Source organism: Microcaecilia unicolor, chromosome 1, assembly GCF_901765095.1.
Source record: "Microcaecilia unicolor chromosome 1, aMicUni1.1, whole genome shotgun sequence".
Classification (NCBI taxonomy): domain Eukaryota; kingdom Metazoa; phylum Chordata; class Amphibia; order Gymnophiona; family Siphonopidae; genus Microcaecilia; species Microcaecilia unicolor.
In genome coordinates, this window is record NC_044031.1 from 158,158,695 (window position 1) to 158,172,603 (window position 13,909).

Below are 13,909 nucleotides of genomic sequence, written 5' to 3' on the forward strand. Positions count from 1 at the left end.
CAAATATGACAAAAAGGTTTGCATTGGATATAGACATATTTTTAATTTTCATATTTATAAACATTTGCTTAAAGTGTATTTCATTTTCTAAATAGGAGCAGAAGCAAGTTTTACATTAACAATTCGTCACCTGGAGAAATATCCTGTGGACCTTTACTATTTAGTTGATGTCTCTGCTTCTATGCTCAAAAGTATAGAAACTTAAACTCCATTGGACTTGACTTGTTTCAGAAGATGACAAATGTCTCTCGTGATTTTCGATTTGGATTTGGATCATTTGTAGATAAAGCTGTATCACCATACAGCAGCATTCATCCACGCAAAATCAATAATCCTTGCAGGTATGTACTGTTTGACATATACTAGTATATGATAAAACAGTGTATGGAAATATTGTGAACCAGGCTCAGCATATTGCTACTAAAGCATGTATCTCTTGCATAGATGGGAAATATACAGAGGGAAAAGTGATTTATGTGGTTTGAAATTATGTTGTATGTTTTTTATTCTGTTAGGTTTTTATGCATGCATGTTTTCATCTGATAGGATTCTTGAGCCATACATGGGTCACATGCATAAAACATCACAATAGTCTAAAGGCTATATTTGAGCTGGTGCAATCACTGGCTTTCTGTGTAATGTATTCAGTGCTACACTCTGTATAGGAATCTATACAGAAGTAGAGCAATTTTATAAGTGAGTATCTCCTTTTAGGCACCCTGATGCCGCATATTGAGAGCCCATTCTATAACAGTATCTAGGCACCTAGATTGTTTTAGAAAAATTGCTTAAGCTGCTATCAGATCACCTTACATTTAAGCGTGTGCAGTTACACCAGCCATAGACATGGTGTAACTAGGTGTGCCTAAATGCAGTAAGAGTGGCGTAACTTAAGGGAGACACACATATAATCCCTCACATGCTCTGCCCACAGCTTCAACCCCCTTGCATTTGCACATTAAGCCATTTACATGTGCCTTACACAGTAGTGCTTACAGCGGATATGCGCATAAGTTTTAATTTTTTATGCATTTACACTTGAAAAGGGGTGCGCACCCTTGAGCATCTTGTTACAGAATTGCCCTTATAGTGTGTTAACTGCATTGGCACTATCCATTTAGTTTAGGCCTCTCATTCAGCCCAAGGGGTAACAGCTGACTGAGAATCAAGGAAAGACAGGGTTCAAATCCCACCGACACTCTCTAATCTTTGGACAAGTTACTTAAGGGGTAATTCTAGAGCTCAGAACCAAGATGTAGGCACCACAATGGGGCACAGTTAGTACCAATTTTATAAATGGCACTTAACATGAGTCTAAATTATTGTAGAATACTAATGTAAATATGCATTGGCGCTCCTACTTACAACAGGCCAATAGCTGGTGTAAGTTTGCATGCTTAAGTGCGCCATGCAACACACCCAATGTATTCTGTATGTCACTTGATGACATACCAATGGCCTGGCTATGTGTATGCCTTCCTTGCAGTTATGCGCTTTGCAACTTTGGCATCTATTTTATGGAACACTGCCTAGCATTAAGCACAGAAATGCCATTCTTGAGGTTTATGATGTGTGTAGTGCTAGTATTCTGTAAACTACCTGCACAGTTAGGTGTCAAATGAATAGACTAAGGGGCTTAATCTTCCATTACTTATGGATAGCCTTATATTGTAAGTCTTCTAAGGAAAGAGAAATACATACGGGTTCTGAATGGAACTCACCTTGAGCTTCTATTGCTAAAGCGTGAGCGAAATCTAAATTCTCTACATTTATAAATTATCTGTTAGCAGCTAAATGTAACCATTAAATAGTTTTGGGGGCCTACCCTTGCTCCTCCTCCCAGCTTGAATGTCTCCATGTTCGTCTATATGTATGTCTACCTTTTAAATGTGTGAGTAAAGTAGTTATGTGTTGACTATCTGGTGGCCAGTATATTGATTATTGGCCCATAAGAATTTGTGTTTGATTCCAGTAATTGTTGACTGTATTAAAAGTGCTGCAGGCCAAGATTTTAAAAGTATACTGATTCGTGTACAGAATTATATTGTGATACTGCATTGAATTTTGAAAAAAAAATTATCATCCTATATAATAAAACGCATCTCCAACATTCTGAAGCTGACTGCATGGCTGAGGCATTCCTGTTCTCTGTATCCATCTCCTGAATTGATATCACGTACTTTCGGGTTCGTCACAAGCAGAAGTGACCAACCACACGAGGTTTCTCGGCTTCAGAATGTTGGAGGTGCATTCTGTTAAATTGGATTGGTCAGTTCCTTGAAGCACAGCCAGAGCTCAGCGTCCTGCACAGTAACGCTCAGACACCAGAGACAGAGAGAGAGGGGGGGGGTATCTCTGTCACACACACACACTCTCTCTCTCACAGTCAATGTTATTCTCTCTCTCACTCTCACACACTGTCTCTCACACACTCTATGTCTCACACTGTATCACATTCACTCTCTATGTGTCACACAGTCACTCACACACTCTCTTGGTCTCATACACTCAGTCTCACAGAGAGTCTGTATCTCACACACACTCTCTCTCTTGCACACACTGTATCTGTGTGAAACACACACTCTCTCACACTGTGTCTCACATACGCACTTGCACACACTCTCATTCTCACACACACACTCTCTCTCTCACAGACACACTCGCACCCAGACTCACTCTCCCTCTCACACACACACACACACTCACACATTCACTCTCTGTCTCTCACACACAGCCACTCTCACATACATTCTCTCAAACATACACACTCCGAGGAAAACCTTGCTAGCACCCGTTTCATTTGTGTCAGAAATGGGCCTTTTTTACTAGTAATATAATAAAACCAAAAATTATGCTCTGTGATGACAGTTTCTTGAAAGTGCACATGACAAGCAGTAAAACCAATCCTATGTCAGGGAAACATTTTACAGACCAAAACACGGAACACCCCCCCCCCTTTCTGATATTAAGCACTATTTAACCAGCCATGAACTGCTCCTTAACCGGTTATCCTTGAATATTCAGCGGTTATCTTCTGTTGAATATTCACAGTCAGTGCATAGCAGCTAACCAGTTATATTGTGAAATATAACCGGCTATATGTGAATATTCAGGACATCGTTGGCTAAGTTTGGTGGACAAATCAGGCCACCCAGCAGGCCTATCTTTGGCAGCTATAAACTTAACCGGCCAGCGTGAATATTAGACTGGCTGGTTAAGTTTAGCCCAGCCAAAAATAAACCAGATATTCAATGCTGGTCACTGGAAACGGCCCAACATTGAATATCCAGGCTCACTACCGACCAGGGGGGTTAGCTGGTCTGCTTCCTGCAATGTGAATATCGGCCCCGAAAAATCCCAGAGATCTGTGCTCTGTGATTCCTTTTATTGTTAAACTCAATGTAGTCCAATACAGTATTTTAATTTTGTCTTCCTCCAAATTCAAACTGTAATTAATATTGAAGGATATAACAGTGCATCCTAAAAACATATCATGTTTCTGTTTTGCCTTGTAGTGGTTTTGTTCTGCCTGTATGCCTTCTCATGGCTATATTCATGTGCTTTCCATGACTGATAATGTAACAGAATTTAGAAATGCCGTGAGAAAACAAAAACATTCTGGAAATATTGATACACCCGAAGGCGTATTTGATGCTATGCTTCAAGCAGTTGTATGCCAGGTAAGCAGATTCAAGAGTAATCTGAATGCACAGCAGTATTGTATTTAAAGTTTCAGTGAATGCAAGTGTCCTTAATAATTTAGAACAATTTACTGTTGATTGGATTTTAATTTTACGTTTAATTATTTGCCCTTTCCAAACTTGGATTCAAGGCAAGTTGCATTCAGGTATAGTAGGGGCCCTGTTTACTAAACCGCGCTGTAGGTACACTAGTATTTTTAGCGTGCACTAATGCTAGAGACACACACAGAAATATATGGGTGTCTCTAGCGTTAGCATGTGCTAAAAATGCTAGCACACCTTAGTAAACAGGCCCTTAATATTTTCTTGCCTTAGAGGAATTTCATTCTAAGAGGCTAATATATTAAGGGGAGTTTTTACGAAGGTGCGCTAAAGATCAGCTAGTGCTAAACGTTAAGGTACCTTAGTAAAAGACCCCCTATACAAACACTTTTCACTAAAAGGACTTTGTGTGATAAAATGTCCCAAAATTTGCAAAAGAACTAAAATGTTGACATTTTAGAACCCTTGACAGTTCAAAAACACTTTGGTGACTAGATTAGAAAATCTGGCAGTTGTATGTGGGCCCTGAATTGACTGATTTTGGTTAGAAAGTGGTTAAATGGGAGGTGACAAAGGGAATTGATAAATTATGTTCACTCTGATAATAAAGGTATTATCAGTGGTGTGCCACAAGGATTTAGACCTTAGTCTGGTTTTTTTGACATGTTTGTGAGTGATATTTTGAGAGGATTCGTGGATAAGGTTTGCCTCTTTGCAGATGATACCAAAATCTGCAATAGCGTACATATGAGAAGGAATCTATTGAAGCTTGAAGAATGGTTTAGAATTTTGCAGCTAATATGTCATCCAATGGAAGGATACAAATCTTGCTTAATACAATAGAGACGCTTGTAGGTTGCGCAGGGCAACAGAGAAACAGTAGTGTTATTTCCTCTCACGGTTACAGAAATGTCATTCTCTCTTGCCTTGTGAAGTGCCCCCTTACAAAAGACATGGAAAAGAACTCTGTCGCCCAAATTCCCTGAGGCCTGTCCACACTTATGGGAGAGATCGTGGGCAGACAGGTTTACAATTACCTGGCTGGGTAAGGGGGGGGGGGGGGGGTAGAGTGAAATGCTTCCAGCAATAACTGTTCTCATGATCAGAAGGGGAGAAATCTTCATCTCTCCCTGTCTAAAAATGAAAAATTAATTCTGAGAAATTGAATACTGGAGGCCTTCTCTGTGCCTCCTCCAACACTCTTTAGCTTCCAAAGTGAGTGAAAGACACTCAAGGTCAACTTAGAGACTTGATTTCAAGGGTGAGGAAACGATCTATTGTTCCCAAGATTTTCATTGATGACTCAAGGGAATAGGTTTTGATCTTAATAGTAAAGTTACTAAGATTCATAGGATGGTGAGGGTTAGTTATAATTAGAAACTTAGTTTTAAGGTTTAGTTTGAAATTAGACGTCCAAGATTCCATAAGTTTTATCCCTAGACTAATCATGTGAGTTATGTCAAGTAATTCCTTAGATAATGGGATATAAATGGTGACATCATCAGCATATATGTAAGTCGAAAGACCATGTTTTTCTACAAGATAACCAAGAGGTGGTATCATAATGTTAAATAAGATGGGGGAAAGATGGGAATCCTGAGGGACCCCATAGCCAGGAGACCAAGTGGAAGAAAGTACACCTGATTGTTTGACTTGATACGACCTAGATCTTAAGAAGCCAGAAAACCATTTCAGGACAACTCCACAGATTCCGTAATATCCAAGAATGTTTAAAAAAAATTATGATCAACAGTATCAAAGGCACTGGATAGATCAAATTGAAGTATCAATATTTTGTTGCCAGAACTTAATTCTCTCCTAAAGCTAGCCAAAAGGGTGGTAAGCACAGTTTCTGTACTGTAAGAGGGCCTAAAACCAGATTGTGAACTGTGCAAAATGGCATGAAGCTGAAGATACTTCATAAGTTGGCGCATGACAAGTTCTTCTATTACCTAACAAGAAGAGGAATTGAGGCTATTGGTTTATAGTTGAAACTAAACAAGCTAGTTTGGGTACTTTTAGGTATATGAGTCAAAATAATATTGCCTTTGTCAGAGGGAAAGAAACCTTGAGACAATAGCAAAGTAAGATTCAAATGCAAATGATGTAAGAAAAAATCAGGAGCTGACTTGAGGAGATAGGTAGGGCACGTATTGAACAGACAGTATGAATTTGCATAATGCATGATTGACCTGTTCAGTAGTGATTGGATGAAAAACGGACCAGATTCTATCTTCTTAGAATGAGGCAGTAAAGGATCATTTAAATAGAGGAAATAGATGATTTATAGATGATAGCTAAACCACCTCCTCTCTTTTTAGCTCTAGGGAAGTGAAGAACAGAATGACTGGGGGTCAGATGCACTAAGGTCCTCGGAAGAGCCCTTCCCTTACCAATTCCATAGCCAATCGGTAGGGAATGGCCATGCATCAAGGAAAGGGAATGCAAATGAGCTGCTCGTTGTAGCTTACTTGCATTCTCTGTTCCCTCGGAAGCCAGTCGGCCAGTCGAGCATGCGCAAAGCAGCCAAGCGTTATGCTGGCTGCTCTGCGCATGCCAAGGATGTCCTTTATGAACGTCCTTCACTCAAAAAAAGCAACAACAAAAAAAGGACGTCCCTGACGAACAGGAAACTTGTCAGCAGCCTGAAACCTCAGTGCTGAAAAAAGCCCCAGTTAATTTAAGTGCTACTGCTCTTAACATTTCCATTGGTTACTGCTTGCATGTTAAAGGCAGGCTTACATCAGGCAATTAGGAAGGACTTCTCTGAAGAAAAAAAAAATCCAAGTGCTCATAAGGGACATATAACACGAGCTGGACGTCTTCCTGCAGCTTTTGTGATGGGCGTCCTTCGTGGCTAGGCAGTGAAGGACATCCATAAAGGACGTCCCTGACGAGCACTTGGACAATCTTTTTTCCCAATTCTTTTTGTTACATTTATACAAGTTTTTAGAGGCTGCGCAGCCCCAATGAGAGGTACAAACCTCCCTTTAGATTTTTCACGGTTAAGCAATCGGAAAACAGTAGTGCATCTCACTACAATACGATTTATACACATTGAGCTACTAATTTGCTTATCTGCATTCCGTTTTCGTTACCTGCTACCGTGATCGGAAAATGTCTCGGAGAAGCATTTAGTGCATGCCATGGTTTACTACTTGCTCGTTAATGGCTCGTTAAGTTTAGTGCATCTGGCCCTGGGTGGGCATACATCAAGAATAATAGGATCATCTTTTGCATGTAGCTAAGTTACAGAGATTGTCATTTATCCAATCTTTAATAATTGCAGCTTTGTTAACAACTGATTGAGCATTGACATAACGTACAGACAGGGAAAAAACAGAACAAGTAAAGTTGCTCAACAGTGGGACTTTAATCAAGTGGCATTTATTACAAAAGGTTTTGGAGCCTTTTTTAGTATGATGTTTAGTAGAAGGCACAATGTTCGGGTCATTGTGATTTAAATAGCTAGGAGCAAAACCAGAGGGATTCCTTTGGTGTTAAGTTGGTAACCAATAAGGATAATAATATCTTGTAGAATATATCACTGGGATAGCTAAATAGGAATCAAACCCATTAGTAGAATGAATTAAGTGTCTAGATAGAATCAGAAAAGAAATTAAACAATATAGCAGGACTCTTAGCAGTCTTTAAGGAATACTTTTAAACAAGCACTCAATGTCTGTGCGAAAGCAAATATGTGATAAGCGTAATGAAAACAAAATAAAAAGAGGCAGAATTCGCTTCCTTAGGTCTTTTGGAGGGTGTCTCCTGGGTCTTGCTGGCTTCCAGGAAAGATTCCACTAAGATGTGGTATTTTTTCAAATGTAGGAGGTTTGCCATCTGGTGTGAGAGCAAGGCCCTAGATCCCCTTACTTGCCCTACACAGACCCTGCTTGAATACCTTCTACACCTACCAGAGTCTGGTCTCAAGACCAACTCTGTAAGGGTTCATCTTAGTGCAATTAGTGCTTATCATCAACTCTGCATCAGTCTGTTCATCCTGACCAGGTGGATAGTGATAGGAGCGTACTACCGTCCACCTGGGCAGGATGAACAGACGGATGCAGAAATGTTAAAGGAAATTAGGGACGCAAACAAACTGGGCAAAACAATAATAATGGGTGATTTCAATTCCCCCGATGTTGACTGGGTAAATATAACGTCAGGGCACGCTAGGGAGGTAAAATTCCTTGATAAAATTAAGGACAGCTTTATGGAGCAGCTGGTACAGGAGCCGACCAGAAAAGGAAAAATTCTAGACATAGTCCTTACTGGAGTGCATGATCTGGTGCAGGAGGTAATGGTGCTGGGGCTGCTCGATAACAGTGATTATAATATGATCGGATTTGATATTAGCTTTGAAGTAAGTATACATAGGAAATCAAATACGTTAGCATTTAACTTTAAAAAAGGAGACTATGATAAAATGAGAAGAACGGTAAAAAAAAAACTTAGAGCGCCATCCTGGAAGCCCAGGCCAAATATATTCCGCATATTAAAAAAGGAGGACGGAAGACCAAACGACAGCCGGTGTGGTTAAAAAGTGAGGTGAAGGAAGCTAATAGAGCTAAAAGAAAATCCTTCAGAAAATGGAAAAAGGAACCGACTGAAAATAATAAGAATCAGCATAAGGAATGTCAAGTCAAATGCAAAGCGCTGATAAGGAAAGCAAAGAGGTACTTTGAAAAAAAGATTGCATTGGAGGCAAAAACATATTATAAAATTTTTTAAAGGTATATCAAAAGCAGGAAGCCGGCAAAAGAATCTATTGGACCGCTAGATGACCGAGGAGTAAAAGGGGCAATCAGGGAAGACAAAGCCATAGCGGAGAGATTAAACGAATTCTTTGCTTCGGTCTTCATCGAGGAAGATTTGGGTGAGATACCGGTGCCAGAAATGGTATTCAAAGCTGACGAGTCGGAGAAACTTAATGAATTCTCTGTAAACCTGGAGGATGTAATGGGGCAGTTCTACAAACTGAAGAGTAGCAAATCTCCTGGACCGGATGGTATTCATCCTAGAGTATTGATAAAACTGAAGAATGAGCTTGTGGAGCTATTGTTAGTAATATGTAATTTATCCTTAAAATCGAGCGTGGCACCAGAAGATTCGAGGTTGGCCAATGTAACGCAGATTTTTAAAAAAGGTTCCAGAGGAGATCCGGGAAATTATAGACCAGTGAGTCTGACGTCGGTGCCGGGCAAAATGGTAGAGACTATTATAAAGAACAAAATTACAGAGCATATTCAAAAGCATGGATTAATGAGACAAAGTCAACATGGATTTAGTGAAGGGAAATCTTGCCTCACCAATCTACTACATTTCTTTGAAGGGGTGAACAAACATGTGGAAAAAGGTGAGCCGGTTGATATTGTGTATCTGGATTTTCAGAAGTGGTTTGACAAAGTACCTCATGAAAAACTCCAGAGGAAATTGGAGAGTCATGGGATAGAGGTTGTGTTATATTGTGGATTAAAAACTGGTTAAAAGATAGAAAACAGAGAGTAGGGTTCAATGGTCAGTATTCTCAATGGAGAAGGGTAGTTAATGGGGTTCCCCAGGGATCTGTGCTAGGACTGCTGCTTTTTGACACTTATAAATGACCTAGAGACGAGAATAACTAGTGAGGTAATTAAATTTGATGACGACACAAAGCTATTCAAAGTTGTTAAATCACAGGAGGATTGTGAAAAATTACAAGAGGACCTTACGAGATTGGGAGACTGGGCGTCTAAATGGCAGATGACGTTTAATGTGAGCAAGTGCAAAGTGATGCATGTGGGAAAGAGGAACCTGAGTAATAGTTACATCATGCAAGGTTCCATGTTAGAAGTCACAGACCAAGAAAGGGATCTAGGTGTCGTCGTTGATGATACGTTGAAACCTTCTGGTCAGTGTGCTGCGGTGGCTAAGAAAGCAAATAGAATGTTAGGTATTATTAGGAAAGGAATGGAAAACAAAAATGAGGATGTTATAATGCCTTTGTATCGCTCCATGGTGTGACCGCACCTCGAATATTGTGTTCAATTCTGGTCGCCGCATCCTAAAAAAGATATAGTGGAATTAGAAAAGGTGCAGAGAAGGGCAACAAAAATGATAAAGGGGATGGGATGACTTCCCTATGAGGACAAGCTAAACTGGCTAGGGCTCTTCAGCTTGGAGAAAAGGTGGCTGAGAGGAGATATAATAGAGGTCTATAAAATAATGAGTGGAGTTGAGTGGATAGATGTGAAGCATCTGTTTACGCTTTCCCAAAATACTAGGACTAGGGGGCATTCGATGAAGTTACAAGGTAGTAAATTTAAAACGAATCGGATAAAATTTTTCTTCACTCAACGTATAATTAAACTCTGGAATTCGTTGCCAGAGAAAATGGTAAAGGCGGTTAGCTTAGCAGAGATTAAAAAACGTTTGGACAGCTTCCTAAAGGAAAAGTCAATAGTCCATTATTAAATGGACTTGGGGAAAATCCATTATTTCTGAGATAAGCAGTATAAAATGTTTTGTACTTTTTGGGGATCTGGCCAGGTATTTGTGACCTGGATTGGCCACTGTTGGAAACAGGATGCTGGACTTGATGGACCTTTGGTTTTCCCAGTATGTCAATACTTGTGTACTTATGTAGGAGGGAAGCCCATCTCTGGACAGCCTGTAGTTGTTCACTTCTTGAGAGGTTTAGTTTTGTCAAAGCCCCCTGTCAGACCCCCACTAGTGTCATGGGAACTCAACATCGTTCTCACCCAGCTGATGAAAGCTCCTTTTGAGTCTCTGAATTCCTGCCATCTGAAGTTCTTGATCTTGGAAGGTCATTTTATTGGTGGCTGTTACTTCAGCTCGTAGGGTCAATGAGGTTCTGGCCTTAGTAGTGGATGCACCTTATACTAAGTTTCATCACAACAGAGTAGTTCTCTGCACGCACCCTAAGTTCCTGCCGAAAGTGGTGTCTGAGTTCCATCTGAACCAGTCGATTGTCTTGCCAACATTCTTTCCCCGACTTCCTGCTCATCCTGGTGAAAGCAGCTTGCACACCTTGGATTGCAGGAGAGCATTGGCCTACTACATGGAGTGGTCAAGGCCCTGCAGACAGTCCGCCCAGCTTTTTGTTTCTTTTGAACCCAACAGGATGGGGATCACCATCGGGGAAACGCATTCTAATTGGCTGGCAGATTGCATTTCCTTCACTTATGCCCAGGCTGGGCTAGGCCTAGAGAGTCATGTCACGGCTCATAATGTCAGAGCCATGGCTGCGTTGGTAGCCCCCTTGAGTTCAGCCTCCATTGAAGAAATTTGCAAGGCTGTGACGTGGTCTGCTCAAGGCAGTAGGAGGGTGTGAATGTGTGGACGCGACAGACGGTTCAGGCAGACAGTGTTGCAGAATTTGTTTGGGTCTAGAATCCAACTCCACTCTCCTAGGCCCATTTTATTCTGTTCCAGGCTGCACTCTCATTTGGATTGTATATAGTTTCAGATTAATCTCTGTTATGCCTTCGCCGTTGTGAGGCCCACTTGGCCAATGTTTGTTGTTTTTGGTGAGCCTGGATGCTGGGGATTCCCCACAAGCCTGTTTTTCCTCGGAGAAAGCGAAGAGACTTACTTGTAGTAGGCATTGTTCAAGGACAACAGGCTGTATATTCTACTACTACTACTATTACTATTTAGCATTTCTATAGCGCTACAATATTCTCACAATCCCTCCCACCTTCCCTTGGAGTTGTCTCCTTGTTATTTTTACTTTATTTTGTACTATAGCATTAAACTGAGGGGACCGCATTCTCGCAGCGGGCGGGAAGTCACTCGCGCATGCGAGGTGGAGTGTGTCTCGCACTCCACAAAGCTCTCATTTATCTTTAATATATCTCAGACTAGGATGTGCGGGTCGGCATCACCCACTTGTGAGAATATAAAGCCTGCTGTCCTCGGAGAATGCCTGTTACAGGTAAGTATCTTCGCTCTGCCATTGATGTCTCATATCCGTGACTTACATCAGAACTGTGCCACTATAACAGCCATGTACAACCTCTATAATTACCTCTCGCATTGACCAGTTCCCTGCTATTCTTTTTTTTTTCTGCAAATATACACAGGAGATGACACAAAATGAACATTTCTGCAACCCCCATTCCTTCCCCCACAATGCTCCCCTTTCACCTGCCTCCCTGGTGGTCTAGCAGGGTCTATTGGGGCAGAGCAAGACTATGGAGAATAGTCACAGCCATGGCTATGGGCAAGAGCAGATCTTTCTCAGTCTTGCCCGTGGACCCCGCTAGACCACCATGGAGGTAGGTCCCGGGGGGGGGGGGGGGGGGGTAATTAAGGGCCTTGGTTTGTGAACCTTGTCTGTTTGCCAATGATGGTAAATTACAGAAGAAATATCATTGACACTTCAGTTATAAATGACTGCCCATCCCTAGTAAGAGCTTTTTCTGTCATTCTTTTCCAGTACCTTGTTTTGCCTCTTTTCCCATGTCTGTCTATAATGTTTCATAATAATCCAAACATCCATGAACTGATAGCTGCAGCTAACACATACTTACACCCCTGCCACCTCTGTTGGAGCTCCTATATTATGACATAGTCGTCCTCCCCGCCCCCCCCCAAAAAAGAGATATTAGAACAGAACATATTTGTCTTTTGAATAAAATGTAAAAATCTGTCTCTTTTCTGTGAATTAAAGTGATGTGTTATATCCAATGTCAGATAAATCACTTGGGATCACCATGGTTTAAAATAAGTCATTGTGTCGGTACTGAAGATAGCCTTGATCCAAAGTCACACTAATAGTAATCCTGCTCTTTAATCTGCCCAACAAAACAAATCTATCTGTTTCTTTGACAGTGCCATGCACCTTATTTGATAATAAAATTAAGAGATGACTATTTTAAAGAATAAAAGAATGATTTCTGTTCTTGATTGTATTTTTTTTAAACCTTAGAAAGAGATTGGATGGCGTAAAGAAGCTAAACGCTTACTTCTGATGATGACAGATCAGACCTCACATTTAGCCCTTGACAGCAAGCTAGCTGGGATCGTTGTACCCAATGATGGAAACTGCCATCTGAGAGATAATGTATACATCAGATCAACCAACATGGTATTAATGATAAATAATAACCTTATTTTTCACACTGTGAGGGCAGTCAGAGAGAAACAAGAGATGACAGAGCAGAAAAATCAAGCACAACAGAGAAAATAAAAGTAAAGCCTAGCAAATTATTATCCAAGTTGATGATGTCTTGAGAAAACACAGTGGTTGAAATTAAAGTATCATTTGCTCTTCATCTATCACATTTTCCAGACACATTTTCATTTGCTCTCTTAAGCTTGTGTATCTGTTCACCAAACAGCTAGAGTGAGATTGATAGACTTGCTTCTTATGTTAGTTTGCACTATATCTTCTGCTCCAGGCTTATTTGCAAATTCTGATTTTTTAAAGGGTAGTTTTATAACAGGGTACTGAGGCACATAGATTGATATATAGTACCTATGTTATAAAGACATCATGGGGTGAATTCTGTATATGGCACCAAAAAAACCTGCACCAAAAAAGCGCCATTTTATAAACCGTTCTTAAATTTAGGGGCAATTTGTAGCAGTGTTTCCCAAGTCAGTCCTGGAGTACCCTCTTGCCAATCAGGTTTTTAGGATATCTGCAGTGAATATGTATGAAATTGATTTACATACACTGCCTCCATTATATGCAAATCTCTTTCATGCACCTTCATTGTGGATATCATGAAAACCTGACTGGTAAGGGGTATTCCAGGATCGACTTAAGAAACACTGGTTTATAGAATAGCACTTATGCCATGCAATAGTGGCTAACTTTAGGTGTGACCATTTGCACCAACTGAAAATTGGTGCAAATGTATGCACCTAAATTAGGTGCTTATCCCCTTATTCTATAACACATGTAAATGTTAGGAATGCCCTCTGTTCCACCTATGAACCTCCCATTTCTGTGCCCCCTTTTTGAACTAGCTTATAAAATTTAAATTTATGCATGTATATTTCAATTAAATCTAATTAGTGCCAATAATTGGTTGTTAAGCCAAATATCAACAGTAATTAGCTTGTTATTCAGTTGTGTGCAAATTGGGCATGTGCCCAAATTTGAATGCACAGTTTTTTAGCAACTTTGATAGAATTCGGGAGCGTGGTGCCTT

General features: G+C 40.5%; 1 protein-coding gene and 1 long non-coding RNA gene across 2 annotated transcripts in view; both read left to right on the forward strand.

The window, feature by feature from the left end:
* Window positions 1–13,909, forward strand: part of ITGB8 (integrin subunit beta 8) — a 321,665-nt gene that overhangs the window by 116,435 nt on the left and 191,321 nt on the right.
* LOC115469214 lies at window positions 226–12,895 on the forward strand. Its single transcript, XR_003941972.1, has 3 exons — window positions 226–341; window positions 3,516–3,680; window positions 12,679–12,895. It is a non-coding gene; the product is annotated as an uncharacterized LOC115469214 (long non-coding RNA).